This window comes from Strix aluco, chromosome 2 (genome assembly GCF_031877795.1).
Source record: "Strix aluco isolate bStrAlu1 chromosome 2, bStrAlu1.hap1, whole genome shotgun sequence".
NCBI lineage: Eukaryota > Metazoa > Chordata > Aves > Strigiformes > Strigidae > Strix > Strix aluco.
The window spans coordinates 15,328,395-15,355,840 of NC_133932.1; the positions used below are offsets into that span (position 1 = coordinate 15,328,395).

The 27,446-nt window shown below is 43.2% G+C and overlaps 1 protein-coding gene across 7 annotated transcripts in view; it reads left to right on the forward strand.

Moving 5' to 3' along the window:
* Window positions 1–907: 907 nt before the first annotated feature.
* The window catches only part of PHLDB2 (pleckstrin homology like domain family B member 2), a 124,866-nt gene continuing 98,327 nt past the window's right edge, over window positions 908–27,446 (forward strand). For 6 of the 7 annotated variants that reach the window (XM_074811974.1, XM_074812012.1, XM_074812002.1 and 3 more), the window contains exon 1: window positions 908–985. The gene's annotated coding sequence lies outside the window, so the exon portion shown is untranslated. Of the gene's footprint in view, window positions 986–1,312; window positions 1,332–27,446 lie in introns of those variants that run through there. The other variant, XM_074811983.1, reaches the window with a different exon arrangement.

A 27,446-nucleotide genomic window follows, 5' to 3' on the forward strand; every position in this document is an offset into this window, starting at 1 on the left:
TAATGATTCCCAGAGACTGGTCTAATGTTGGATGCTTGTAACCCGGTGAGATCAGCGAGACCCTTCTTTTGGGTTACTTTGTTTGCCTTTCTTGAGAATGTGGGACTACTGGGGGTGGGGAGGAGGGGAGAATGGATGACCCCAATTCCCTCCTGTTTTCAGACATGGGCAGCTGATGGGTGCTGTGTTTGTAGACTTTAATTTTTGTTAAATTGTAAAGGTAGAGCTGGCAGTTCAGAGCCTAATGACTGCTGTCCCTACCTGTAGTCTCAGACCTTGAGGTAAGTGTTTACAAACCAGACCAGATTAACAGTGACTCACCTACATAGCTAGCCCATGGTTCCAGTTGTCTGTCTGAAATGTGCTGTAGACAGGGAGTGGGCCACTAGTTTTTACCTGTGCAGCATAAGTCTAATGTGAACAGCATAAGCTGCCAGTGTATAAAAAACATTGATGGTTAAATAGCTTGCAATAGCAGTGTGAGGTCTTTTTTTCTTTCCGCCCTCCAGATGCTGTTCCCCCAAGCCAGGAATCGTATACCTTAGAGGGGACTTTGGGCACAAGAGTGAGCATGATTTCATCATCTTTCTTCCCTAGGGGGTTTAATAGATTTTTTTTTTTCAGTCTGTGTGCCTTTCAGCAATGCTGCACAAGGGCACACGTGCATGTACGTGTATGTATGTGCACAAAGTAGATACCTTTTATGAAGTACATAATGAGACTGCAAAAACTAGATGCATGTTCTGCGACAAATTTATGCACGCCCTTTATACCAAGTTTCACTGTTGCCACAAACCAGTGATTACTCAAACAGACTCCTTCCTGAATTGCACGTGGCTTAGTATTTGCCCCTTAGGAGATACTGCTGAACCTGCACGCAGATTTTTAGCTGTGGTGGATAAACTCTTTCACGCTGTCTGAAGGAACGCCAGTTTGAAACCTGGTGTATGCTGCCCACTGCTCTCATTCCACGTGTAGCTGGAAGGTGAGCAAAATACAGGCAGGCTCTGGAGGTGAGCAATGGTAATGTTACCGATTCTTCTGATCAGTTAGGTGGCACACCAGTCATTTGCATAGACCAGGAAAACATTTGACCAAGAAGCCTCTCAAATGTACTAAGTGGGAGTCAGTTTGTCAAGTTCTCAGGTGAGCAAATGCTGGAAAAAGAAACCAAGTGATTTTTTTAACTACTGCTGGTTAATGAGTCCAGCTGCTCTTCTTGGGGATCCAGTTTGCTTGTTTCTGCTCTGCACAGCTGGTAGCAGTGCCACTGCCCAAGTCCAGACAAAGTGGAATCTTCTGGAGAAGACAGTGACCAGGATCATTACCAGGTAACTTGCTGTATGGATAAACTGTTAAGATAACCATGCTTAAAATCAACTTTCCCTCGATTTAGAGATTTGCTTTAAATTAAAAGCAAAGGTTGCTCAGAATAGAAAATGGCTGGTTGTTTTTATGTCCTGTCTCGTGTATCTGTTACCTGCAGTAGAAGTATATATACCTTGGGGGAAGAACTGCAGGGTGGTTCAGGGTCTGCTTGAGGGAGAAGCTACCATCAGACATGTAGCTATGTAGGTTTGTATCTGCAGGTTCAACAAGAATTCAGCCTCAGTGAGTAGGTACCGTGCCTTTCAGCGACCAGAGAGAACACATGCCAGTGGCAGAGCTGTTTACGTGGCCAAATCTGTAAATTAAAAAGTTTTCAGCATAATAACCTATGGGCTGAAATTGTGTACGGTTGTGAATTAGGTAGTACTTCAGAGAGGTGAATACTTGTCTACTTTGTAGGGTTTTTTGTTTTCAGTAGTTTAAAAATAAACCAAACTCATCTGTTGCAAGATACCATTGCTTAGCCTGGCATCTACTTTAGAAGCAGAATTGGTACAGGGGAGATTTTGTGCTGCTGTACCTGTAGTGAGCAGTTTCTTGGTGGAAGAAAGGAAGCGACCAGCGGTAGCATAGGCACTAGGGCATCAAGGTAGCTAGCTGGTAGTTGCATAAAGTGGAAACTGCATGACACAGTGTCAGTGCAGACTGTCTCTTTATAATTGAGGCAGACACCTTAGCTGCTGCATGAACCTTTGAAAGAGTTCTGGTGACTCAGGAGATGCTGAACAACAAATGAGTTGCTCTTCATGCACAGACTTCAGGTTTCACTGAAATGGCCTAAAAGCTTGACTGGTGTGTGCAAAGCCCAGATGGTGTATGATGCTTGGATTTGAAAGGGTAATTTCTGTGTTTGACCAGAGTTGTAGATGCCTTTGGTGTTTCATCTCTATTACAGTCACGAGGAAGTCTTGATGCTGTTAGTGGCAGATACTGTTTGGGTTGCTACTCGGTGGGGGGGGGGGGGGAGGGGGGGCAGACAAGCAGCAGGCCCAGCCACATCCCCTCAGTACTGCAAACAGCACCTTGGCACTTCAGATGTTTTTGTAACTGTAAGACCAATTCCTCTTCAGTTGAAAATTTGGGAATGAAAAGTACAGAAGAAATCGAGAGCCAAGTTGTTTTCTATCGTGTTGCTTCTTGCAAATACGCTTTAAGAAAAGGGAAATTAAAAAATGCCCGAGGGCATATTCCTCCCTGCATCAAAGTCATCATCTGGCAGACTGGGTGGAGAAAAACATACATTGTTTGTTTGGTGAGCTCTGTGTAAATGAGAATTGAAGATGATAAAAATATTTTTCTTGAACTTTCTGCTACTGAGTGTTCACTTTTTTCTCATAGCAACTAAGCAAAGGTTGGCTTTCGGTATTCCTGGGTTTTCTTCCAGCTTGAAATTGCAAAACCTAAAATCACAAGTGTGAGAGAAACAAAAAGCATCCTCAGAGGCTGGAGCAGTGGAAAGGTAGGAGGAAAGGTATGCAGTAGAGATGGTGCTGCAACTTGCCCTTTGGAATGGAAAATAAAGGTCTTTTGGGGCTTTTTTTTTTTGAGACAGAACAAATTATTACACCAAGCTCACTCTTTGAAGCACATCCAGTACAAAGTTCATCTGATATGCTAAATGCAGTTCCACATTTACAGAAGTGCTGAATTTGACTTGATGGCATCCTTTGAAAGACTACTGGCAGCAAATAAAGTACGTGCCAGACATTTCTCCTGAGAAAAATAACAATCCGCTAGTATTTCAGCCTAAATATCTCAAATGCCAACAGTTTTTTTTCCTCTAATTTTGTATTTCTTAGAGGAATCATGATCTGAACTCATCCTGTGTGATAGTGGTTATTGCTGGAAAATGTGCTTTGGTCATGGCCAAAACAAAACAGTGTGTATCACAAAGATAATCCTTCTTCTGGCCCTCCATAAATCTGTCTTGAAAACTGCCCTCAGTAACAGGATTGTCTGAGGATGGATGACACAAGCTGTCTCACCATGTTGCCGCCTTTGTTGCACACCGCAGACATGTTTATAGAGTGATGAACTGGTATTTCTCAAGACTGATTTCCCCCCCCCCCCCCCCCCCCCCCAGTATGCTGGATATGTTCACTGTGCAACCATGCTCAATGTTGACAGTAACACTTGAAACCAGACAAATCTTTACAGGCTTTAGGATTCACAATTAATCTAAAACTCAGTGTAGGCTTGCTGAAATGGTATATCCACAAGGGAAGAGCAAGGCTGCTGCAAGGGTAGCTTACACTAGCAACAGCTAATGCAATTTGGAGGGTCCTAGTAACTCCTACCAGGTAATAATTTGTTTTCATAGTACTAGATGAGGAAGGAGATGTGGCAGTGCCATCTTCATGCCACCTGGGTTTTGTGCACAAGGAGGGATTGCATTCTCAGTCGGTTATTTGACTGCCATCTCCTGGAAAGAATTCCTAAAAACTACACTACTAAAAAATTGTTTATTTATAACAATAAACTAGGTAATTATAATCTTTTGTTCTTGGTTTTATTGCCAAGAACAAGGACTTTTAGGTAGCTCAATTTCTCTTCTGCATTTAGTTCCTTCCTCCTGTCTTGGGGCTAGGTTTGTTTCCTTTCCAAGGATGAAGGATAATGCAGGCAGTGTTAATAACATGCACCAGGGAACCGGCTTCTCAAGATCATGATTATAGTGAAATTCTGTTTACCCAAAAGTGAAGTGAAAGAGAATTGGCCAGTGAATCTGTTCTCTGCTGTGTTACTATACTGCAACTCTTGGAGCAGAAGAGGCTGTAGAAGCTGTTACAGCAAGGCTTTTAGCTGAGAATGAGGGAAATGAGCTGAAAATCAAGTCTCTGGAGGACACTGGAGCTCCCACTAAATGCGTGTGCTTCTATAGATGGCTGGCAGGCAGTTAGCTCGAAATCCTTGTTTTCCTGCCCCACTGGCTGTGAGTGGTTGGTTAGGGTGCTTTAGAAGAGATGAGAAGGAAATTCCTTTTTACTGTCCTTACGCCCACTGAAATGTAATGCTTAATAGAGAGGTTTGTACTGCTGTCCCCCTGCCTCCCAAGGGGCACTAGTCCGTAGATCCAGAGGCTCACCACTGTGGTGTCCCAGGTCTTTACCACATACTTTCTCGTCGTTAGAGACATGTGCTTGTCCTGTTCCCAGGATCTGGCTTTGCTTGGGTCTGTATGGCTTTAATGGTCTTCATGCACCCTTTGTGCCTGTGGAACTGGTAGGTGGGATTTCCTTGGTGGGTTTCAAGCCTTGCCAAAACTAAGAAAAGTTCTGAAAGTGATGAACTGAAATAACTTGTGGTGTTATGTTTGTTTAGAAGAAAAATATGACTACCTTGTAATACGCTGAAAATCGCAGTGGTGATCATCACACCTGCCCAGATCACAGAGGCGTTGCACTGCACTTGTTAAAGGTTGAGAGATGCTCCTGCTGTGGTACCGAGGACTGCAAATATGTAGACGGACATGGGCTCTAGGCTAAGCAGGCTGAACCCAACTCCCACGCAGGGACTCGGGAATGCCTCCTGCCAAGAGCAGGGGGTCCTGCCCCACCTGGCTCTTCCTGCGGGTGGGAGTGTGACGCACCTCCCTGGGGAATGTGGACCCCCGGGGGCAATGTTAGGCTCAAGCATACACTCGGAGATACCATCTCTAACATTTCAGGGCACCACGCCTTATTCTCCTTGAAGATTCCTGTGCTCTGTGGGGCAGGAGAGAGGCAGGTTGGTAGCTTCTCATGTTGGGAATCTCAAGCCCATGCTTAGACCTCTCTCTTGACTCTGTCTTACTGGATTCCTGCCAGTCAGGACACATCTGCTCTGCCCAGTGAGTCTCATCATTAATGCTGTTGCTGCTGTTTTCCTAACTCAGAGGTCTGGCGCATGTAGCTGTGTCCCCCAAGAGAGTTTAATTAGATTAGGTATGGCTTTCTGGCTGCAGGTTGAGACGGGGTTCAGACTGACTAGTTTTTTTTCCAGAGCTGATTGGTCTAGGACTAGTGTTGAAAGCTGCCTTTTAGTTTCAAAAGCACTTAACAGCCCTACTAAATTATTAGCATTGGCAAGATGCCGCCAAATGGGATGGAGTCCAGTTCCAGCGAGGTGGTAGAGCTGTTCTCTTTGTTCTTGAATAACAACCACAAAAGACCACCTAACACTCCAAGTTTTCTCTCCTGGTCTGAAGGGAGCAGGATATATTAGCATTGAGTCTGAGGGAAACGTGGGCTCTTGCTTCCTGTGCTTTTCTCTCCTGTGTGTGTCAAGTAAACGAAAGAGAATTCAGAAAATGCAAGGAATTCTTGTGTCACTTGTCTCCCTGCTTGTTTTTAAGTGCCTGAGAGCAAGAAGCTGGTACCTTAGCAGGCTTTCCAGACTTCTATTCAGAATATAATTATTCCATTACACATTTCATGCTGTTTTTGATACCTGGGGAGGAGACATCTTCCCCCAGGGGTATTCTGGACTCTTGTTATCATCTTCCTGGATGAGTGGATTTGCTGGTGTTTGTAAAACTCCATTTGCTGTCCTGTCGGTTAGCTGTTATGTTTCAACACACCTTTAGCTGACCTGTGCTTCAGAGCACTGTTAAACATTGCAGGCATGCTAAAAGAAGGAAAACAATCTGCATTTTAACTTGGAGCGCAGCACTTAAACTCACTGTGTGGCAGAAGGAGCAGTAGATGCACTGTGGGTGGTGCTAAACTGGTTCAGAGAGAACTAGGAACGGCATGAAGTGTGGAACTATGAACTTTATACCATGGTGGGATGGATAAGTTAGCATCTACCTGCTGGCAGACCTTTGGGGGAGTGGGGGGGCAGTATTAGAGCTTTAAAAGTATTGTGGATTACAGAAGGATTACAGTGGAAAGGGTTTGAGATTGAGCCCCAGCATTGCCTTTGCCTTGCACAAGGAGGTCACCAGAGATGGTTAATAAAGCTTTAGCCACTGAGCTCACTAAACATTCTTCCAGTTCAATGGCCTATGCAGAATGATGTGTTTAGTCAATGTTTAATTCCTAAGCAACAAATGATGATTGTCATACTGGAAGGCACTTGTGGTGTTGACTGAAGCAATGGAGGCCAAGGATTAAAAAGGTCGTGCAGAGAGATCTCTTCTGCAGCCTCAAAGCTCTTTCCTCCAGGTCCCTTCACAGTGGGAGAAAACAGGGAGAAGTTCATGCTGCCTTAAGGCCAAAAATGGCTTTCCAATCAGAAAACAAATCAGCCTTTGTTTTTAATTTTTTTTTAAAAAAACCCAAGACTGTAGGGAAAAAACAAATGGAAATGTGGAAATGTTAACTGTGGGATGATTGAGGGAAGGTAGGGGAAAGCAGGAAATTGGGAGACATCTACACTTGCCCTGGTGACAGGAGAGGAGCATGTAGATGCTGCTTTGGTGGCAGGAGAGGCAGGCTGTGACTGACAGCAGGAGCGGAAAGGTGCAGCGGCTAAAGCAGCAGCAGCTGTCGAGGAGGCTGAGGACTGCCTGTACAGCCTGAATCTGGAGAGGAGATGCAGAGAGAACTGCAAACAGTGCCCTCATGGAGTGGAGGAGACCTGGGTGGCATGTCAGGTAGAAAACTCAAGAAAATTTCTTGTTGGATGAGTCAGTAATGAGAAGAGCCCTTTCTCCTCTCAGCTGAGAGCCTCCAACCCTGCCTCACCCTTCTCCAAGATCTGCCCTCTCCCAGACGGATATCCTACCTGCCCTCGTATCGTAGCAAACACCGTGCTCTTACAAAGCCACAGCCCTTGTGTTTGCACAAAGCACAGGCTTCAATGCATGTGCGATGCTTTCTGTAGAAGATAACATTACTGCCACACAGGATAGAGTGCTTATCTTGTGTTGGATGACTCAGTACTGAAGGACTGTCACGGCCAGGCCCGTGGGCTCTGAGCAGTCGCCAGGGCTGTTTATCCCTAAGTCTGGCCTGGTTTTGTCTGAAGCTGCTTTTTCCAAGGACTCTGTTACCTCAGGCTTCATGTGGGGGTGTGACACTCCCACCTCCTATGAAACCAGCTCAAAGCATTTGAAGTTTACAAGTCTGTTTATGAAGTTTGGCCCAGGTCAATGGGACTGGCTTGGCTGTTTTGGCATATGTGCCAAGAGGATCTACAGGGATTCACTTCTGCATAGGTGCTGGGAGGATCAGTGTGATTTGGCCTTTATTTTCCATGTCTTATACATCAGCATGTATTATAGTAACTCTTCTGTGCTCTTCTAATTCTGTCAGGTAGAGTACACTAGGATTTTGTGATAGAGGCAGACAGAGCAAGTACTGTTCAAAGCACTGCACTGTCCAGATTGTGACCCAGTATTTGGGATGGCTTTATCTTAAGGGCAGATAGAGCTATTACCAATTTTTTTTTGTAAGCCGTTACTAAGCCTGGGCATGTGTAATACAGACTAGAGTTCTGCTTTAGTTTTAGAAGATTAAGGGAAGACTGAGTAAATTCTTTGATCTAGCAAGACTTCCACTGCTTAACTACTCAGAACAAGGCTGCAAGCTAATTGGCAGGGCTTGCCTGTGGCCAGGACATGCTACTTCTTCCATCCTAGACACTGACTTCACTGATTTAGTGGGCACCAGGAATAAATTTTCACCCACGCAATTTCCAGCTGCAAGATAGGTTTAGTACTAGATTACTGATCTGTGAGTATTTCAGTCATGGCAGTGATTTATTTTGCTGATGAGTTGATGCTCTCGTAAACATGTAGATGACAGCTGTGTAAAAGTTATTGAGGTCTTTGCTTTATATTTTTTTAACTTCTATGCTGTTTACCTTGAGAATGAAGAATGAATGCTGTATAGAAGTGGCATGTCCTATGAGCCAGTATTACTTGGCTTGGTGTATCAGCAGGAGCAAGCTGTTCCAGCAGCCAGGGTGCACATTCCAAAGCAATTAGAACAGTTTCATGAGTAAATACTGCTCACCAGCTGATAAAATGCCTTTCAGATGTCTTTGTAAAACAGATTCAGGTGACCAGCAAAGAACTACTTTCTTTAATCTTTGCAATCAAATGTGAAAATACTTTGATTTTAACAACTTCATTTTAAAACTGCTGTGAATTGAAAGTAGTTAATTTGTGTTGTTAAAATAGCCTGCAACTGAGTTACAAGGAAAAGAAAAAGTGATGATCACAGATTCCCCACACCTTTCTGCTTCCTCAGGGTCCCTGCCCTCTTGGAGCGTAACTACACATGCAACTCATTTGATGCTTGGCTCAACTGAGAGGACGAAAACTTCTAGGGAGGAGAAACAAGTGGGGAGATGGAAACCATAAAAAGAGGATTTCCTCTGCCTATAAACTGGCATGTATGTAACTGCAATTCATCTGGGAAGCTCAGCAAACTCCAAAGCATGCCTATTTGCTGCTCAGAAGGAGCACGGGCTGTAAGCTGCAGCATTGTTTCCCAAAATCCTGGACCATCAAACCCCTTCAGTCCTCAGCTTCTCACCGTGTTGTCCCTTGTCACAGAGCTTTGAATTGCCAAGCTCACAACCATGGTGTGATCTTCTCTCAGGCCCACCAGCTCTCTGTATTCCCCAGCTGTGAGAACCCCTGACCCAGAGTACCCTTCGGGTACAAATGTAGGGAGTTAGCAATTATGTATGCCAAGCCCAAAGCTAAAGATCTTTTTTGCAGAAACATGCTTTCAAAAATTAAACACAACAGTCTTTTAGATTTGTTTTTTTTCTTTTGTCTCCCCTGTTTCCCTGGCTTGCTTGCTTTCCTGTCCTTCATACCTCTTGGCTAGTGTTATTACTTTCTCTGGATTGATTCCTTTCTCCACATTGCCTCTTTGTGAAGGATGGATAGAAAACTACAGAGGGAGAGTTTTCTTTCAAACACTTGTGTCTGGAGAGTGTTGCTGTGATGAGCTGTACAAGAAGGCAGGCAGTGGGGAAGATACCTTACCTGGGGCACCCCCTGGATACTCCCAACACAAGGATGAAGGAGGCCAAGCATGTGAAGAGAGAGGAGCACAAGCCCTGTGAGCGAGTCTGAGGGCTGAGCCTGGAGAGCAATAGGGAACGGAGGTGGACCTTGAGCAAAGCCAGCTGAAGTTCAGCCTGGACAGTGTGTGAAGCCAAATCCCAAATCCATTTGCTTTGACTGGGTAAATTAAGACCTGTACTTGGATGCTGTGACTCAGGACCCGGCCAAGCACACAGAGCATTAGCCTGCCTGAGTATGGGGAAGAAGTAGTTATATTTGTCGATCTCAACCCAAGCCTGCCATATAAGCATGCCCTGAACTTTAAGCGTGTGCGTAGCCCTGGTTCCAGTACAGCATTTGAAAATGTCCTCACTTCAGTCCTTTATCCTGACAAAGAGGATTTATAGAGAAGATTTTAAGCATAAAGTTGCCTCTTTGTTCTGCGCTGTACTGAAGAACACAGAAAATGTACACAAAGATCTGTTTAATTTCATTTACTCTAGCTAGCAGAAGTAGGATTAGCATTGGTTGTTATTTTTTTGTGTTGGTCTTGTGTTTTGATGTGGCTTTCCTGGGGAGGGTTGTATGTGATGTGGTAGCATGAGAAATGTAAGTCAAAGAACTGGGCTTGGCAGTTTTCTGTGGACATCCCATGAGGTTGCTGGTGGCACGTATCTGGCGAGGTTCCAGACATGACCAGCTTTAGCAAGATGTTTCTGCTGCCACTTGCCCAAACATTTTCCACCCCACTCTCCCCCTTCAAGCCTGCTTCCAGACAGCTGCTCATGGTTGCACTTGGTGGAGCCCAGTTCTGCTGGAAACCTTGGCCAGTTCTGTCCTGGAGCCTGATGTGATATCCGGATAAATCCAATCCACTCTTTCTCTCCCTGTTTCCCAAGTCTATATATAGAAGCCATATTTCCACATGGCCTTTTTTTTTTTAAATCCTGAGTTAGTCTAAATAGGGAAACAACTGTCAATTATGTTACGAAGCCTTATTTATGACATGGTTGTCTTCCTCAGCTTGACTCAGTTTAGAAAAAACAAATGGTTCCTGAATATGAGGTGACTGGCTAAAGCTTTTCAGCACCTCCAGGGCTTTCTCTTCACAAGAAGCATCCTGGTTTTAGTTTACTGTGAGTTGAAACCTAAGCAAAATCATGACCTCAATCTTATTTCCACCCCTGAGCTCTACTACAGGCAAATGAACAAATATTGCCCAGATAATTTGAAGAGCTTTTACAGGACCTCACTCCGTTTTAAAACCTTGTGGAAAAGAAAGAGGAAGCTTCTATAGTTTTACCTCTAGTTTCAAGCTGCAGTCAGAGCCTTAGTAGTATTTCCTTGCTTTGGCTTGTAGAAGAAGCTGCCTTGGCTGTCAGCCAGCTGGCAGAGGTGTAGCTCCAGCCTCCCCATGGAGCCCTGCTCTCTGCAGGTCAGCAGCCAGGCCTTGGGCAGGAGAAGGGGGGTCCTGACCAATTTGGCATGCTGTGTTCCTGCAGCGGGCAAAGACTCTAAACTCCCAGAAGCAGAGAAAGGGTCTATGTGACCCTTGGGACCTGGTGCTTCATACCAGCATTAATTAGCTTGGAAGGAAAAAGGTGTCTCATCACGCAGGACTTGATGAAGGGGATTTCTATGTCTCTGTTTTCTAATCCCACACTGAATGGAACAGGGCTGAAATCTGCTGCAAAGTTAGCTCTGAGCCCTCCAACTCTCAAAATTAGACTCATAGCTTCATTAAAATAATCACAGCAATTTTCACCTAGAGAGCATTACAGTACTCTTCAAACTGAGAAGTGTTTTGGCTGAGGAAGACCCCAAAATCAGGCAGTGTTCAGATCAAGACCTTTTCTCTGTTTTCAGAGTCTTGCCTATTTAAAAAAAATAAATTAAAAAATTACCTGTTATGCTTCTTAAAAATCTATTAGTTCCTACCTTCTCCAAAGCTCTTGTGTTGGCATGACCAATAGAAGTCATGGAAGTAGGCCCACATGACATGCAATGTAATTTGCCCATAGAGGAAGAACTTTGGAATTCCTCCTGTGTTGACTTACCCAACATTCAGGAGTTTGGATTAGAGTTTTCTCTTGAGTCTTTTAATCACTAGAAACCTGGATGGTACTGCTGCAACAACATAGCTGTTCAGTTCTTTGCTGTAGGCCATGGTCTTGGCTTCAGGTACAAAACAGTATGATGAGGCCTGCGGTTTTGGGAGTCTGAACCCAGTGACCCCGGATAAACCTGGCCTATGTTCCCTGGTGTCTTGTATGCTATGTGGCAAAAGGTACATCTTTCTCACTTTTAAACTTGTTGGTTTTCTACTTTGTGAAATTTTATTTTGAATCATTTCCTGGAAAAGAGAACCTTTAAAGCTGCTCTTTCACCTTTAATTTGGGCAAGTAGGCTGAGTGCTGCTAATATGACAATCCTTAAAGGGATGTTAGCACATTAACAGTTTCAGTTGCTAATCTCCTGCAGAACATGGGTTTTTGGAAGTGAATAACTGCTTCTTTTCCCTAATGACATTCTGCTTGTTCTGCATGGATACAGGGTATTTCCTCCATATCTGCATGAGACCAGCAAGCAGCATGCTGAGAACTCAAATGGTATGGTGCTTCCACAAAAATTAGTAGTCAGCTGAGGTCCTGAGTCAGCATTAGAGTCACCTTATGGAAGATACTATGATCAAAAAAAAAAAGAAAATACTTTGTGGTATGACCGTGTTTCAATTTCTCAGGGAAGCCAAGAGAAGCTTCTCAGTCACACAATGCCCCCAATACTTAATCACTTCTCATAACTCCTCACCAAATTAGAACAAGTAGCAAAAATAATTTTTTTGAGTTTCTACTCTCACTTCCTGCTTATTGAGAAATTTATGCTTCTTCCACCCCACTGATGAAGATTTGGTCCAGGTATTCATTGTCTCCATGGTGGCTTTCTTGCACTTGTATGTAAAGCTAGGTAACTCTGGCATACATGTTCTTCATCTGGAACAGTAGGAAGCTGCTCACTTCTCCCATGTCCCAGATGTTTGTAGCTTCAATGCACACACATAATAAGGATCTTGATCTCTGGGTTTCCATGAAACAGTTGTATGCTGCTCAGATGTGGCAAGCTGTGAAGCATAGAGTGCTAGAGGATGTATTCATGGTCAAAAAAGCACAGAAGAAAACCAAGTCAGAGTTCCTCCTTAGGAAACCTCTGCAAAGAAGATATTTCATATGTAATCCCAGAATATTGATCCCATCTTTTCTCATGTAAATGCCTAATAGTTTGTCTCAGAGACAGACATCTCTGGCTACTCCTTCAGAAGGAAGGTAGTGAAGTCAATGAGAGGCTAGAATTAAAATCCTCAAGGATGTTCAGTATGTTACATAGCCTACTGGATTCCCTCCTGTGTGCATTTCAGAAGAGTGCTTGCCTCTAATCTGGAGAATGTCCTTTCAGTAGCTGTTGGCAAATCACATCATTTGTATTTCATGTGAAGCTTTAACATTGTTCTCTTCAGTATCGCTTCCCACTGCTGCTCTCAGACTTGGTCTTCCACCACTTCATCTCCTTGAAAATTCACTTGTGTTCCAAAATTCTTTTTTGGCAGTTAGGTATTCGGGGCAAAGTAATAAAAAGAAGGCTTGCAGCATCCTCTGCTTAACAAAAGGTTAACAAATCCAAAAATAGCTTCTCAAAGCTGTGGGCGATTTCAGGCCAGGTTTGCATTTTTCAAATTCTTGCTTTACCTTATTTGGCCATGCAAAATGGGATCCAGCGGTCTCTGGGGACTCAGCTGTGAGGAGATGGGGCTTTGTTAATATGAAAGTATGTGCTTTTTACTTTGGAGACACATGGCTAAATATGGGCTGTGTTAATAACAAATGAGGCTGTTTTCTGGCAGAGTTACAGCTTCCCAACATCCCTCAAGTTAAAAAGGCAAATGTGCAGCAGCCCTTCAGTATCAAGCTTTGTGACTTTGACAGCAACTGTATTGGAAGGTCAGGGGGAATGGAGGGATGTGCCAACATTAACAGTGATGAATCTTGTTTTGATTTCAGTGAACAGTTTGGGTACAAGATAGCTAGAGTTGTCTAAAACAACCACTTGGAATGAAACCAGGCAGGCCAGAGAATGAGAGTTGACTGTTTTTTGTGAGATGAGACTGTATGTCATCTTTTTTTCCTTTTTTTGCTATATTTTTCCTTTTTTTGTAGTCCTTTTCCTGTGAACAGCTATTCTCCATCTGAAACATACATGGAGACAAACCATAATATGGCCAGATAATATGCATGCTTTTAGGGAATAAATATTGACTTAGGATCTGATATTGGTCAAGTGATACAGTTGAGGTGTGCCTTATAAAATGTAGCTCTTGGGAAAGGAGCAGTATCAGATTAAAAAACCTCTGCTGGCTGCATGCTTTATTTACCTATTCACAAGTGGTGCCTAAAATATTGCCCCTCAGTGCTTTGTTAGATATGAAACTTCTTGATGCTTGGGCCGAGGTGAAGAGCATAAAGTGGACAGTAATGGAGAAGCGTAGACGTATTAAAGCATGTGTTGCATAAAGCATTAACTGTGTAACCACTCTTTAAAATCTAACAGCTAGGTTGGGGGATTCTTGCAGGAGAAGGGGAGAGTATGGCCAGAGGCTGTCAGGGAGCTGCCAGGCCCGGAGCAGGTGTTGGGAAGAAGATGTAGGTAATGAAACAGCTTCTACTGCTTGCTTGGGCACTGCTGATGGGACAATATAAGCTAGATCCTCACGCTAGTTAACAAAGATTTAGCTCCTCAGGAATAACTGCAAAATCCTTATAGACAGTTCTCTGCTCACAAAAAAGAAAAAACCAGAGAAAGTGTAACTTTTTTTATTAAGGGGACTTCAGGTGAATCATGAAGGAAAGGCTGAGAGGGTAGGTCCCAGTGAGAGACTGTTGCTTCATGAGCTTACTATGCAGGTGATGAAAATGTGAATTGTCTAAAATGCTTTTTGGAGATGTTGAAAACAAGACAGCCCCAAGAGCTTGCCAGCATGCTGATGACATGGTGCGTGTCAGTGTAGCCACATCATGAATAGAATCAGATGGGGGGGGTCAGCTGCACTGTGGCTGCAACCCTGTCTTGCATCTCTGTTCTTGAGAAAGTCACTTTAAACTTGCCACAGTCTCCTCGTGTCTTTCTATGTTACACCCTGGACTGTACAAACGTTTTGAGTAGAGCTGGATGAAACTTTCTTGTGAGAAGAGTCTTGCAAAAAAAGGATTTTACTGAAAAATTTTTCATGTGAAAAAGCAAAACTCTTCCCGGACAGTTACTTTGGGGTTTTCTTGCTCTCTCTGTTCAAAATATTTTCCATGAAAAGAAGAGTAGGATTTTAAAGTTAAGGAGTCTTGCCTTCAGACTTCCTGTGAGGTTTTGTACTTTGTGGTGGGATGGAGGAGAATATTGGCTCCCATAAGTGTTGTGTGGATTAAAGTCTCGGCGGACCTCTGAACATGTGAAGTGTTGCAAAACCCCTGTATTTTTGATGTGAATTACATTCTCAGTCTTTTTGTAAATGGTTTTGAAAGCCAGAGAGCAAAGCGCTCCAAATAAGCCAAGTGCTGGTGTTCTTACTCTAATGCATTTGCATGTCCAAGGGCAACATACCTTTACTGGCCACTGATTTTTTTCAGGCTTTTTTTTTTTTTTTCAGTGCCCAGGTTTGTGCCTGAATATTTGTAGGAGTGAATGACTTTGGCTGGAGTTGCAGGTGGGTCAGGACTATCTCAGGTTATGCTCGAGGGCCTCTCAGGCTGCACACCAGGATTAGGGACTTCCTCCTGGAAGTTTTGCTGCAACTTTTCATCACAGCTGGTGCTGTTTTTACACCCCTGTTGCATGATGATGTGCTGTGATATTAGGAGAAGGTGACTGCTGAGGACTGATTTCACCTGTCTGTATGACGGTTATAGCTTTGAAATGTTTGATCTGTTCAGGAGCCTGCTCTGGACTGAAGTCCTGAGGTCACTGGGGGAGGTGTGAGTGAAGGACTGAGAGCTGAGTATAATCAAGGTCCTCTTAAAATGGTGGCTTGTTTTACTCCCTATGGCCAGGTACCCAAGACTAGTGATTTTGACTAGTTGTTCTTCTGCATTATATCTGAAGATAAACTATAGAATTTTAATCAGCTGTTTCTTCTCATGCACTCAGAGGCTGTCAAGAAACTGTGCAAAGGTGGGGATGCAGCGGGCTTGTGGCATTTCATGGGGGAAAGAGCTGGCTAGGAGCCAGTCTATTCCTCTAGCTTGGGCAAAGGGTGCCACAGAAACAAAACGGCTCCCACAGTCCCTGTGGGCTTTTTAGTGAGTTTTGATACCATAGTATTACAGAAATCTGATAACCAGTGTTATCGCTGTTCATGCTGCCTCTGTTTTGACTCCGAGCACCACCCACGATCTCAGCTCATGGAGATGGTTTGCGAGGCTTTCTCTGTGCCGGCTGGCTGTGCCCACGTACCGAGGTACGCTGGGACAAAGCTGGGATTCATGCCCGAAATGCCTGGTGCATACCGACAAACCCACTCCCACTGCCTGTCTGCTGGGAGGAGGCACAGGCAGACCAAAGGGCCCTCATGGCCTCTGATAAGTTAATTACTGGTGGCTTAAATGTTTATGGGATGGAATGTGCCTCCCATTCAGCATCTGACCTGTGCTGAGAAGCTGCCTTTGACACGTTGTTTCATGGGTGAATGATTTAAAGTGTCTGTGCAAAGTTGAAAGTTGTTTGAATGATGTGTTATCAGTGCTCCTTTATAACACTGAGGCTTCTTTGCTGTCTGTTTTCAAATATTAATAAGCATTGGACCTGGGCACACAAGCTCATCAGGCACAAGGCTTCCTATGAAGCAGCTGTGTAGCCCCCTCAAAACCAGTATTTTGTGTGTGTAATTGTACTGCTGCTAATTACAAGGTAGTCATTGTTTATAAACTCATCTACCCTTCCAGCTTCCTCTTGGAAGGATGGGCATGGCTTCATCTCCCTGAGGCAACCGGAGGCAACGTGCCACAGCTGACGCTGGTTGGCTGCCCCAGCCAAAGCATGACACTCAAGAGGGGAATATGAGTTGGGACCCAACACTTGCTCTTCAGATAGTCCTAACTGAGAGTAGGACAGGCAGGAACAGCCATTCATGTGGAAGGGGTGGCTTGCAGGATGAGCAGTAGCCTTAGGGAATGAAGTCTTGTCCAACATACAAAAACCCCCCTTATTCTGTAGTAAAGTAGAATATGAATGCCAAGCAGAATGGTTAATTTGAAATAACTCCATGGACAAATGAGCATTAGGTTCTTGAATCAGGGAATAGGTTTTTTTCAGGAAATGAGAAGAAAGAAGGGAAGCATGCTTTTCCTTTGGAAACAATGTAGGATTTGGATTATCAGATAGCAGCTGTATTGATGCAGACATAGTAGCTGTCTGCCAAGAGCATGCAGACAGCTTAAGGACAAAATTGTGATGCTCCCAGCAAACACTGGTATCCACTGTAGGAGGCATTGCTGATGGCCGTGGATGAGGCCCTTTGCAAGTGGAAGGTTTCTCCAGCATCACAGCTCAACATGCTTGAGAAGGTTTTGATGAAAATGTTTTCTGAGAATGCAGTTTTATCAAAACTAAAACACTTCCTATGAAATTGTGGATCTTGGGGGGGGGGGGGGGGGGGGGGAATATTTGACAAAAAATGGAGTGATTAGTTTCCTCTATTTGACTTCAGCCTGGATAAAATCAGAATATCTCCCTTTGAAATGAAACATCTAAACCTAATCAATCTTGCTTTTGGAAGGTATTATGCTTCATTTGGCTTGTTAGAGAGTATATTTAAACCAAACTGTATCTGATATTTTAAGACACATTTGAAAGTGAAGTAAGAATGTTTAAGACAATGGTTCCTTTTACTGAAACCAGAAATTTGCGTCTAAAAGACTTTTATTGGTCTTAACTGAAAACTAGTAATTTTTCAGCCTTTCATTCTTGTTAAGAATGAACTATTCTTAAACTTTTCCAGAGCTGAACCTCAGGGGAGCAATGCAAGCATCTGCTAGAGGTGTTGCTGGGGAAGAGGGAAGAGTGTGGATAGGATTCTCCTTAATATCTTCCTGTAACATGAAGGAACATACTTTAAAATTATCACTTTGTTGGACACCTCTTTGTCTGCTTGATATGCTTGTTGACCTCAGAAACATGGGTAGGATAGCGAGGACACTGGTGTTACGCTGTAGCAGACTAGGAGGATACCAGGGTCGGGTGGAAAAACTGAGACAAAAAGATTCAAAGTATGCTTTTGATGGGGAAATGAGGTGTGAGAGACAAAGCAGGAGTGGAAATAAGAAATCCCTGACAGGCATACCTTGGTCTAGGAGGAGTCAGCAGAGGTCCCCTCCCCAGCAGCCCGGCCACCGGCTTCCAGCAGATTGGAAAATGATTATGGACTGAGCGTTAAGCAAAACACAGGGCCTGGGAAAGGGCATGTTCTTTGAGGTTTGAGAGCTATTTCCCTCTGCCTATTCTTGTCTTGCATAAATATTCTAAACTGGCACCAGTCTGTAGCCAGTTGCAGCCAATGTTGCATATTTTACATGTATCAGCTTTTTGTAAATGTGACTTAGAACTGTTTAGATCTGAAATTTAGGTTTAATTTTAAAATGGAAGGAATGGCTTATAAGCCTTCATGTAAAAGGAAATGTTTTAGTACACAGTTATTTTTGAACATGTTTTGGCATTGCAAAGTGATGCGAATCAAGCACTGATTCTCACGTTGTACCTCGAAATAGGAAAGGCTGTATGGAAGAGTCAAATAACACTGAAATTTAAAAGGTTAAATTAGCAGCAAAAAGAGTGTTAACGCAAGTAAAAAATAACATGATTTCAAAGGATGCAGAGCTGTTTGATCAGACCTGCTACTGTGTCTGTGTGTCTTCCTGAAAATTCTTTGCATCTGTTGTCCTGACTTTGGTTAAGCATGATGGAGGAAGGTATTCAACATAATTAAATTTTGCCATGGTTTATGAAATCCATTGAAAGGGTGGAGAAGCCATTGCTGTCCCCCAGAGAGAGCTTGGAAGTGATTGCAACCTTTCATAGGCGTCAGAGAATCCAGGCAGGGGAGCCCTTGTGAACGCCTTCGCTGCAGGGAGAGCCACCTTGGGAGATGTCTATCCCCCCCTCAGGCTTCATCAGCCCCCACTGCCTTGGGAACTGCTTCTAATATAGCTAGGAGATGCCTCTGTAGTAAAGGAGGAGCACAGCAGTCTTTGAAAAGATGTGGAGATGCCATAAGGCTTTGTAAAAAGCAATTAAAAATATTAAAGAGAAGCAATAAAAAGCAATTAAAACAAGCAGCTATGTGTGTAGTCAGTCTGTTGCTATCTCTGCCAGCCACCAGTCTGTGGCTGGTGGCTCTGTGCACTTGGCACCACCACATTGTCACCCCACCAGTCCAGGGAGAGAGAAGCAGCCTGTTACTTCCACCTTTGTACTCGGCGTAGGCTCTACTCTTTTTATGAAAAACATTCGTAGTGGGATGGTCAAACAGTGATGTGCTGAGCAGGGCCTTTTTGTTGGAGAATGGAGATGGTAGAGTGTGGCAGTGGTGATGGGCACTGTCCCCCCATGTAAACCCAAAGGTAATACATACCCAAACTACTGCAAACACAGGAGCTGAGACAACTGAGCAATCTTAGCCCTATCAGCAACATGACCGGGGGGGAAAATTGTGCCTCTAGCAACAAATGTGAAGTCAAGAGGTGCAAATTCCCACCCTGGGGATTGTTGCATTAGGGTATGAAGCGGTTATTAAATTGCAGACAAACTGCTGGACTCTCCGCTGCTTGCTGTCTGCAATTGCAGACACACATTGTTAAGTTAATGAATACTATTAATAGTAATTCTATGGCCCACATTCTGGGGAAGAGGATAGATTTAAGGCTATCTCTGTCCTTAAAAATTCTGTGAATCTGTAAAAAATGGAAAGGAGGGAGGAAAAGAAAAGGTGCCTTTTACAAGGTTGCATTTTGCAGATGCTAATTACAACATTTCTGCACGCTTTTTCTAGTACTGCTTTCCTAGTACTAGATGGTGTTGTTCACTGGACCTGATAAGGAGATGTTCCATTTTAAAGGTCCTGCATAACTTGACTCTCAAGCATCCCGTTGCAGTGCTAGGTTTCAGAGCACTCATTTCTTCTTGCCATGGGGACTGGCAGTGGTTGCTCTCAGGTGGCATGTGTGACTGCAGGTTTTTCAGTGTGAGAGGGCAACGCTTTGGAAGGGGTGAAAAATAACTCTTGCAAGCTTATGGTGGTTTGTGTGGAGTAGGCTTGGTGTTGGATGATGGGCCTGGTGTTGGTACTCAGTCTTCCTTACGTCTGATCTAAGTTTCATCTGTGTGCTTACAGGGAAGAACCCTGCTCCAAAGTGTCCTGTAGCTGGTGTGAGGGTGGGATGGACAGTACTGGGACAACGCTCAACAAGAGTGAACTTAAAGTATCCCACACTATGGTGGCTGAGTTATGAAATGGCATAAAGCCTGTTCTTTAACAAGCAGAGCTTGCATATTCCTGATAATGGCCAAAATAGGAACATTTTGCTGCGGCAGGAAATCCTGCTAAAGCAGCAGTATAGTGTAAATGGCAGTTTTGCTGCTGATGGTTTTAGCTGTGGAAAAGTTGTGCTCTATTAAAAGATTCTCATAAAGACCAAGTTACTGCTCTATGGTTCGTTTCCTACACTGTGGAAGTGATGTTCTAGTCATATTATTTTATGGAGTAATACGTAATGGTGTTAAATTTTTGGCTTTAGCAGAACAGTAAGATTTGTGAAACACCAAAGTTTGTAAGTGAAGGAAAAAATCACTGGGAATTGCAGCTGGCAGTTTTTAAAGCTCTTTGAAACTGGATTGTTCTAAAAGTTTTCATTATGACAAGGTGCATCTCTTGATTTCCAGCTTTAAACGCCTTTTGAAGGCAAAGATAATTGTTTTTCATTCAAATCAAATGACCATGCTCACTTTGGTCTTCAAAGTGAAAGTTCCACTGACCAGTGTTAACGAGAAATGGTGCTATTAGAGTCAACAAGGAATAGTTTCTGCAATAGTATGCTTGACTGTAGAAGAGAATAGTACAACTGTGGCAGTAAAACAGAATTTTGCTGCAAAAGGTTTTAATTTAGCAGTTTTGGAAATCCAGATTTCGAGTTTCTCAGACTCAGGTGATGGAAAATTTTTGTGTGTGTGTGTCAAATAATTGTTTTAGATCCAGGCCTCTGGTTTGATCATGCTATTGTATTCCCCTTGAAATTAATGGGAAATAATTGACCATATTGATCACTGACACTATCAGCTGATATTTTTCAAATTAAGCTGTATTGTATTTTTGGCACTGTTCCTTTCCTAGTCTTTTTATGTTCTTTTTGGATCCTGGTTTTGTTGAAACTAGTTGGACCCTACGCCTTTACACTTACAGGTGCAATTCTTCTTTCACTCTGCCTTCTACAGGGTGCAGCAAACAAAAGTATGTTTTGCTCCATCCAACACAGACACCAGACATAGCCTGGCTGTGTGTGTGTGAAGGGGAGCAGGATCTGGCATGCAAAGAAGCGGTGGCTGCTTGTGAGGCTGGCTTGCTCCTCATGAGCTCTGCAGGCATGTCCTTAGTCTGCACTTAGTTTGGGGTTTGCTGTCAGCCAAAAGCCCTTGAACTGGGGAAAAAAGGAGTTTTTGTTCGATGCAGCAGCAAATCAAACCTCCCTGGTCCTCTTGAAGAATTATTATGATGAGGGTGGTGAGACACTGGCACAGGTTGCCCAGAGAAGCTGTGGCTGCCCCCTCCCTGGCAGTGTTCAAGGCCAGGCTGGACGGGGCTTTGAGCAACCTGGTCTAGTGGAAGGTGTCCCTGCCCATGGCAGGGGGGTTGGAACTGAACGATCTTCAAAGGTCCTTTCCAGCCCAAACCATTCTATGATTCTGTAAGAACATCTTAGGGTCTGTTCTTCAAGGGGGTGGTGAAAATAGCTGAGCAATGGCTAACCCAATTTGCTTCAGAGATGCTCAGGAACAGATAATTAGATCAGTTTTTGAAAGAGAGGGCAAAAGGTGGCAGCATCTTCAGAGAGGGAACATGGGACACTTGTCACTCTCCCTCTTCTGCTTGGTAAATCCATGCTTGCTGAAGATGTTTTAATCTGCCTGTTTTCTGCCAGTCCTCCACTGAGGGAAGCATTTTGACTGTCCCTTTTCAACACCAGAGTAGTTTACATCAGTCTTTAAAAGGTGATAAAGCCAGTGTGAATGTGTCCTTTATTAATCAAACCTTCTAATTAAACGTTGGTATTGTCTTGCCTGGTAAGTCTAGGGAAATACAGTATAATAAAACAGTGGATCAGAAAAGTACTCTTCAGGTAGTAGTCAGGGGATCATCATCCAAATCAAGGAATGAATTAGAGAAGCCTGAAGTCAGTTGGTATTTTCCCCAATGACTTGGACAATAGAACAGTGATTTGTGATTAAATATATTTGATAATGGAAAATTTGGGCTAGGGGGTGGGGCTCAGGAGTTTTAGGCAACAAGTTTCTGATTCAAAATAACTGAGAGAAACTGGAACAATTTGAAAATAGATTGTAGTGCAGGAAGGCAAATTGTGCATTTCTGTGTTGTAACAAGCAATAATCAGTCAGTTGCTGTTCTGCAGAAAAAGATCCAAAAATGACAGTGACTGAGACAATATGTTATAGCAAAAAAATCAGTTATTCCTCAAGGTTAGACAGAGAGAGGTGACAGTACACGCAAAGGGATCCTACTCCATGTGGAAATAGTAGTGGTAATTCCTCAGCAAGACCAGCTGGAGGGTCTTGAAAGAAAGAAGACCAGGGCCCTACACACGGAAGAGAAGGACATGGGGTTGTGTAATTTAGGAAAGATAAGGCTGAAAAAAAAAAAAAATAATAAAAGTTTTCAAATAAATGAATTGTTTGCAATGACAAAAGCAATAATCTGTTCTCTGGTCCACGGTGTCCAGGAAGGCATTAAGGTGATTTTGCTGAAAGTAACAGTATTTGGGATAGGCAACTTGCTGAATCTCTGTTCAAACCGTGTAGATCGTGTCTGTCAGGGATGGCATGGGCGCAGCTGATCCTGCCTGGGGTCATGGCTGTGGTGTGAATTCATGAGGTCCTGCTCAGTCGTAGGCTTCTGCTATCAAATAGGGGGGCAGGGGGGTGGGGAACCCTTAACCTGTAGTGATGCAACATGTTGGCCAGTGCTTTCTTCTGCCTTTCTTCAACCCTATGCTTCCAGTTCCTGAACTTGGACTCCTCCTCTTTGCTCTGTCTGCTTGTTGACATAAACTATGCAGCAAGTCCTTTCAGGCAGGGGATGTGTTTACCTGCCTATTTATCTGGCATCAGTGGGGCTCCAGTTTTGACTGGAGCTTCAAGCATAAACAATATCCATTGTCAGATTATTCAGAGTAGAGCAATCTGAAGTCATTTGTTGATGAAAGTCTCCCCAGAGCATGAGTGCTTGCTGTGACCCAGAAATGTTGGCATGAAAATTGATTACATGGTAGGATTTATGTGGCAAACTTGCAGTTCTTCCTTGTGTAGACAGCGCACGGTGTCATGGAGATGGTGCCTATTGTGTGAAATTTATGTGCAGCATTCCTAAAGGGAGCACAAACTCTAGCCATGGGAAAGAATGCTGAAGGAGCCCGTTTGCTGGGAAAAGGGGCGATGAAGCTGGAGTGAGAGTCTTTGGAGTTTCTGAAGTGAGATAACATGAACAATAATTGCTGGGGAGGAAAGGAGATATAGGGGCCAAAGATGCAGAGTATGAAGCCAAGTGACTCCCTTCTGACCCGTTCTCTAAAGGGGTGGCAGCTCTGTTGCTTGAGCGCCAATTAGACGAAGCGCTGAAGAATACGCAGCTGTTTGAAATGGGCCAAAAGCCCTTTTCCTCTTCCATTTCTCTGCTCTGCTGCTGTGTGCCTCTGATGAACCTTCCTGACAAATCCTGCTTTCTTTTTGGTTGGCGGGGAGAAACCGGGCATAATTATTCATATCATCTGCTCGGTTTCAGACAGCTTTGCTGTTACTCCTGCAGCCTGGCAACAGCTGAAGGTACGGCATCTCTTGAATGGGGATTCAGGCCCTGGAAACAGTAGTTATGTTCCCCACCAAAACTGTGGGAATTGTTGAGAAGGTCCCCAGCTGTTTTACCTAGTGGGTGTCCCAGAGCTGTCAAGGACAGCCACCTGGGCAGACACACTGTGGGGACACTATGTAAAAGTTCTTAAAACAATAATATGCATTTTTCTAAAAATAGTTTTAAAATGCAAAATTTGTGCTTAAAAAAAAAAAAAAAAGAAAAACCATCCAAACCCCCCAAAGTGGCTAAAGGTCTTAAGGGGGACTTAATCTTAATCTGAAGTGATACATCTGCCCCAAAGACTAAATGCAGGAGAATATCTCTGAAGATGATCAAAGCCACTCTTCCAGTGCATTTTAACTAGCACAGCAAGGGACTTTCCAAGTAAGTCATTATTAGTATGTGGAAGTGCAACATGTTAAATACCAACAAAGTATGCTCAGCTCAGAGCAATGAAACTGTTGTCTTGATTTCTGCTCTGCACAAGTTTCAAAAATACAGAGGTAGCGAAATAAAGCAGAAAGGAGAAGATGTGCGTGTCCAGCATCTATGACTCCAGCTGTGGCAAATACCCAATTCTTGAGGCTACAGCAAGGAAACCACTAACAGACCTATGAACTTGTGTGATAGTTTCATATGCAGTGAGACACAATTTCTTTCCTAATCCATATGGTGATCAGTTTAAACCATGAAGTGTGAAATGTGATTACCCTTGTCCAGTGTTTGAATTAGGGAGCTGTACGGAAAGGCTCATTGCTCCGGCTTGCATGAGGAGGAAGAAAACAGGCACAAAGACCATGAGCTGCTTCTGCATGTCTGAGGCAGGGCAGAAATATTCCTCTTCCTTTTACTCGCTGAGACTTAAGTATGATGAAATAGAAGCGTAAAATTCTCTCAGGAGGGGTTTAATATGGATCTTCAGTATGGACAACAGCTGCTATGGAGGACAAATGAATGACGTGTTAGTCTTTCCCTACAAATTGGAAATCAATTCTTGGGAAAAACAAGACACTTGGATATGAACACTCAGCTAGTGCCAGGCTTTGTGCAGATCATAACTACTTATGCCATGGATATGGGCACAGTCTTATCTTAGCTTTACTTGAACATCTGTTAGTTGGCACAAAAGTCAGAGTGCAGCTGCCTGTGAATTAACCTGTATTTCCAGATTATTTTTTTCCCCTGGTAACCTCATCTACTTTGAGTGGGCCTGCTGGTTATATTAGGAGAGAAGCTGATGGGAACCTTTGTTTCATTTTTCAACAGTTGACAAGATACTGTGTCTGCTTTGGGACAGTTGTGATGCTGCTGCATCTGAGTAGGAGCAGTGTTGTGGAAAGACTGCCACTACTTCGGTCTGCTGTACAACGGAATGGGGGATGCCTTATGGTAATGCTTTGAACTGACAAATAGGTGTCAGTTTTGCCCAAAGAAGTGTTTTACACCATGTCTAAATGAAACAGGTGTGTCTACAGAAGTACAGAAAATAGTACTACCAGTGAGCTTCAGTTTGCAATTCACTGACTTGGAGCCTCTTTCCCTACCCAGACCCAAAAGGTTTCTAGTGTTAATTAATAGAAAACTTGGTGTGCTTTCCTCTTGATCTAACACTGGTACTTTTCACACCACAAGGCTGGAAAATACACTCTGGGGTTGGATAACCCTTCTTTGAGTCTGTACTGCCATTTGAGCTGTTAGCTTCATAGAGAAGCCAGCTATTCACTAAACTGTGTGTGCCAGGCTAGAATGTGTAAATGAGAACAGCTGAAAACTTGTGGTGATTGCTGCTGAAATACCAACTGAAATTTCCTGTTACTTCTTCAATTTGCTTTTCTAGACTGAATTTCCATGGTTATCTGACCAGTTATGGTAGCTTTCTAGAGTCAGAAGGGTTGATGCCCTGCTCTGGAAGCAGTTGTGTGAAATGTTTTGATTTTAACAGTGTGGTTTCATCTTAGTGCACTGATATCCTGCAATTGCCTTTAAAGACAAATCCCATAAATAGCAACATTCATAGCTCTGTTTGCTGTAAGTGACTGCTTGCAAGCACTTGACTCTGCTTGCAGTGGCTTGGGCTTGGACATGTTCTAGTATTCATGAGATATTGATGGTCTCTAACAGGAAAAAAATCCATTTTGCTAGCCAAGCCTGGAAGCTAGACTTAAAGAAATCTACACAGTACAAAAAAAAAAAATCTCAGCTTTAGTTTGGTAGGCTGCTAACATGTGGTTGGTTTATCTGGGGACAGAATGGTGTTCTCCTCTGGTGTATAAAATGCTGCATAACAAATACATGAGAATAGTAAAGAATAATAGTCTTTGCTCTTATTCTTTGTCAGAGACTTTCCACTGGCCTTTGAAAACAAACTTATCTTTATCTTCTCAATATTCACTTCACTCAAGCTATTGTGTAGACTATTGGCAAGCTACCTACAGAGAGATTCCATTCTGGTTGCATGTCACCCTTTTCTATTACATTATTGCTGTATTAATATCTCTTAAAGCATAAGCCTGTGCACTGAGAAGTTTCAGGGCTTCTTTTCCCTAGTCTGCTCTATCCTTGAGGAAATTCTGGAAGGATGCTGGAATGCTGTCATCACCCTGGGCGAGTCTCACCACTGAGTGCAGAGTTAACTCATCAGTTGAGGCCTCTGACCCTGTCTCCTTGACCCAGTTCAGTGTCTTTGCTGCTCAAAAAGAAAAGGTAGTGGAGGAAATGGGGTGACTTCAAGCTGGACGCCAGGAGAGGTGCAGAGATCCCTGTGTTGGGCCCACTGTGGATTTGGCTGGGGTTCTGGGGTGCCTTTAGTGAACCCCCCTATTCAGCAGCAACAGCTTTTTTCATTCATGCCCTGTCCTAGGCTTGAACTGTCAGCATGTAACTTCAAGGATGTGGATCCCATGCCAGTTAGGCAGTATTTACAAAGGGCCATTATTTATTATAAAATAAGCAAGTACAGATAGGAATGACATAGCTTGAGCTATGAATCACGTCTGACTCACATTAAAGGCTACAAGTCCAATTCTACTTTCATCTGTATCAAGTGCTGTTTTGCTATTGGTGCTAATACATGCAAAAACAGGCGTTAGTACAAGAAAGCTTTTAATATGAAGTATTCATCTTATCTTGTTTCAGACTAGGTATTTCAAGTGTGTCATCACTTGTATTTAACAGTTGTCAAAACAGTTGAATACGGCAGAGGGGTTGTTTCTCATCAGCAAACTTTGCAGCCTGACCGACTTCAGATAATAAATCCCTTCGTAGCATAAAATGTTTTCCTATGGAGAAACCAGTTATTAACTTTTGCCTTCGTCGAAGTTTTAATAATATGCTGCATACAGGAGATATCTGTGGTTTGGATGGGAGAGAGACGAGAAGAAATGCAGCAATTTATATTTACATATTAGGCAATATGTCTGGATGATGTGGGATGTGATAGAATTAATTATGTAGAGCTGCAGTGACAGCTAAAAAATGTAGCATACAAATATGGATGTAGCTTTTGACTGTTGCTAGTGCTGGCCACCACAAATAATAGCAACTATGAAGTTGGCCCTGCTTGGTTAGTTCATTAGTCCAAATTAACTCTAATTTCCTCCAGATGTATGTAGCATTAGTCATTTTTGTAGGGTATATATAGTTTACTTAATATTTTTTGGATTATTTGCTATTCTTACTCTGGGCTTGGTTTAGTAATCCTGATGATGCTATTTCTATGTCTCCACTACATGACTGAAATGCACTGGAGAGAGCATTAGTGGAAGAAAGGAAATGCACTTGGGCATTCTAAATTTCATGATCTTGTTAATACTGATCAATGTTTTAGGAGCCACAAACTCTTTTACAAATATTTAGCAATCTCCAAATATTTGCAAGCAATTAATATTCTGGTCTGGTAAATGCACACAAACTAAACTATGTGTTTCATTTTTTTTTGAAGCTGTG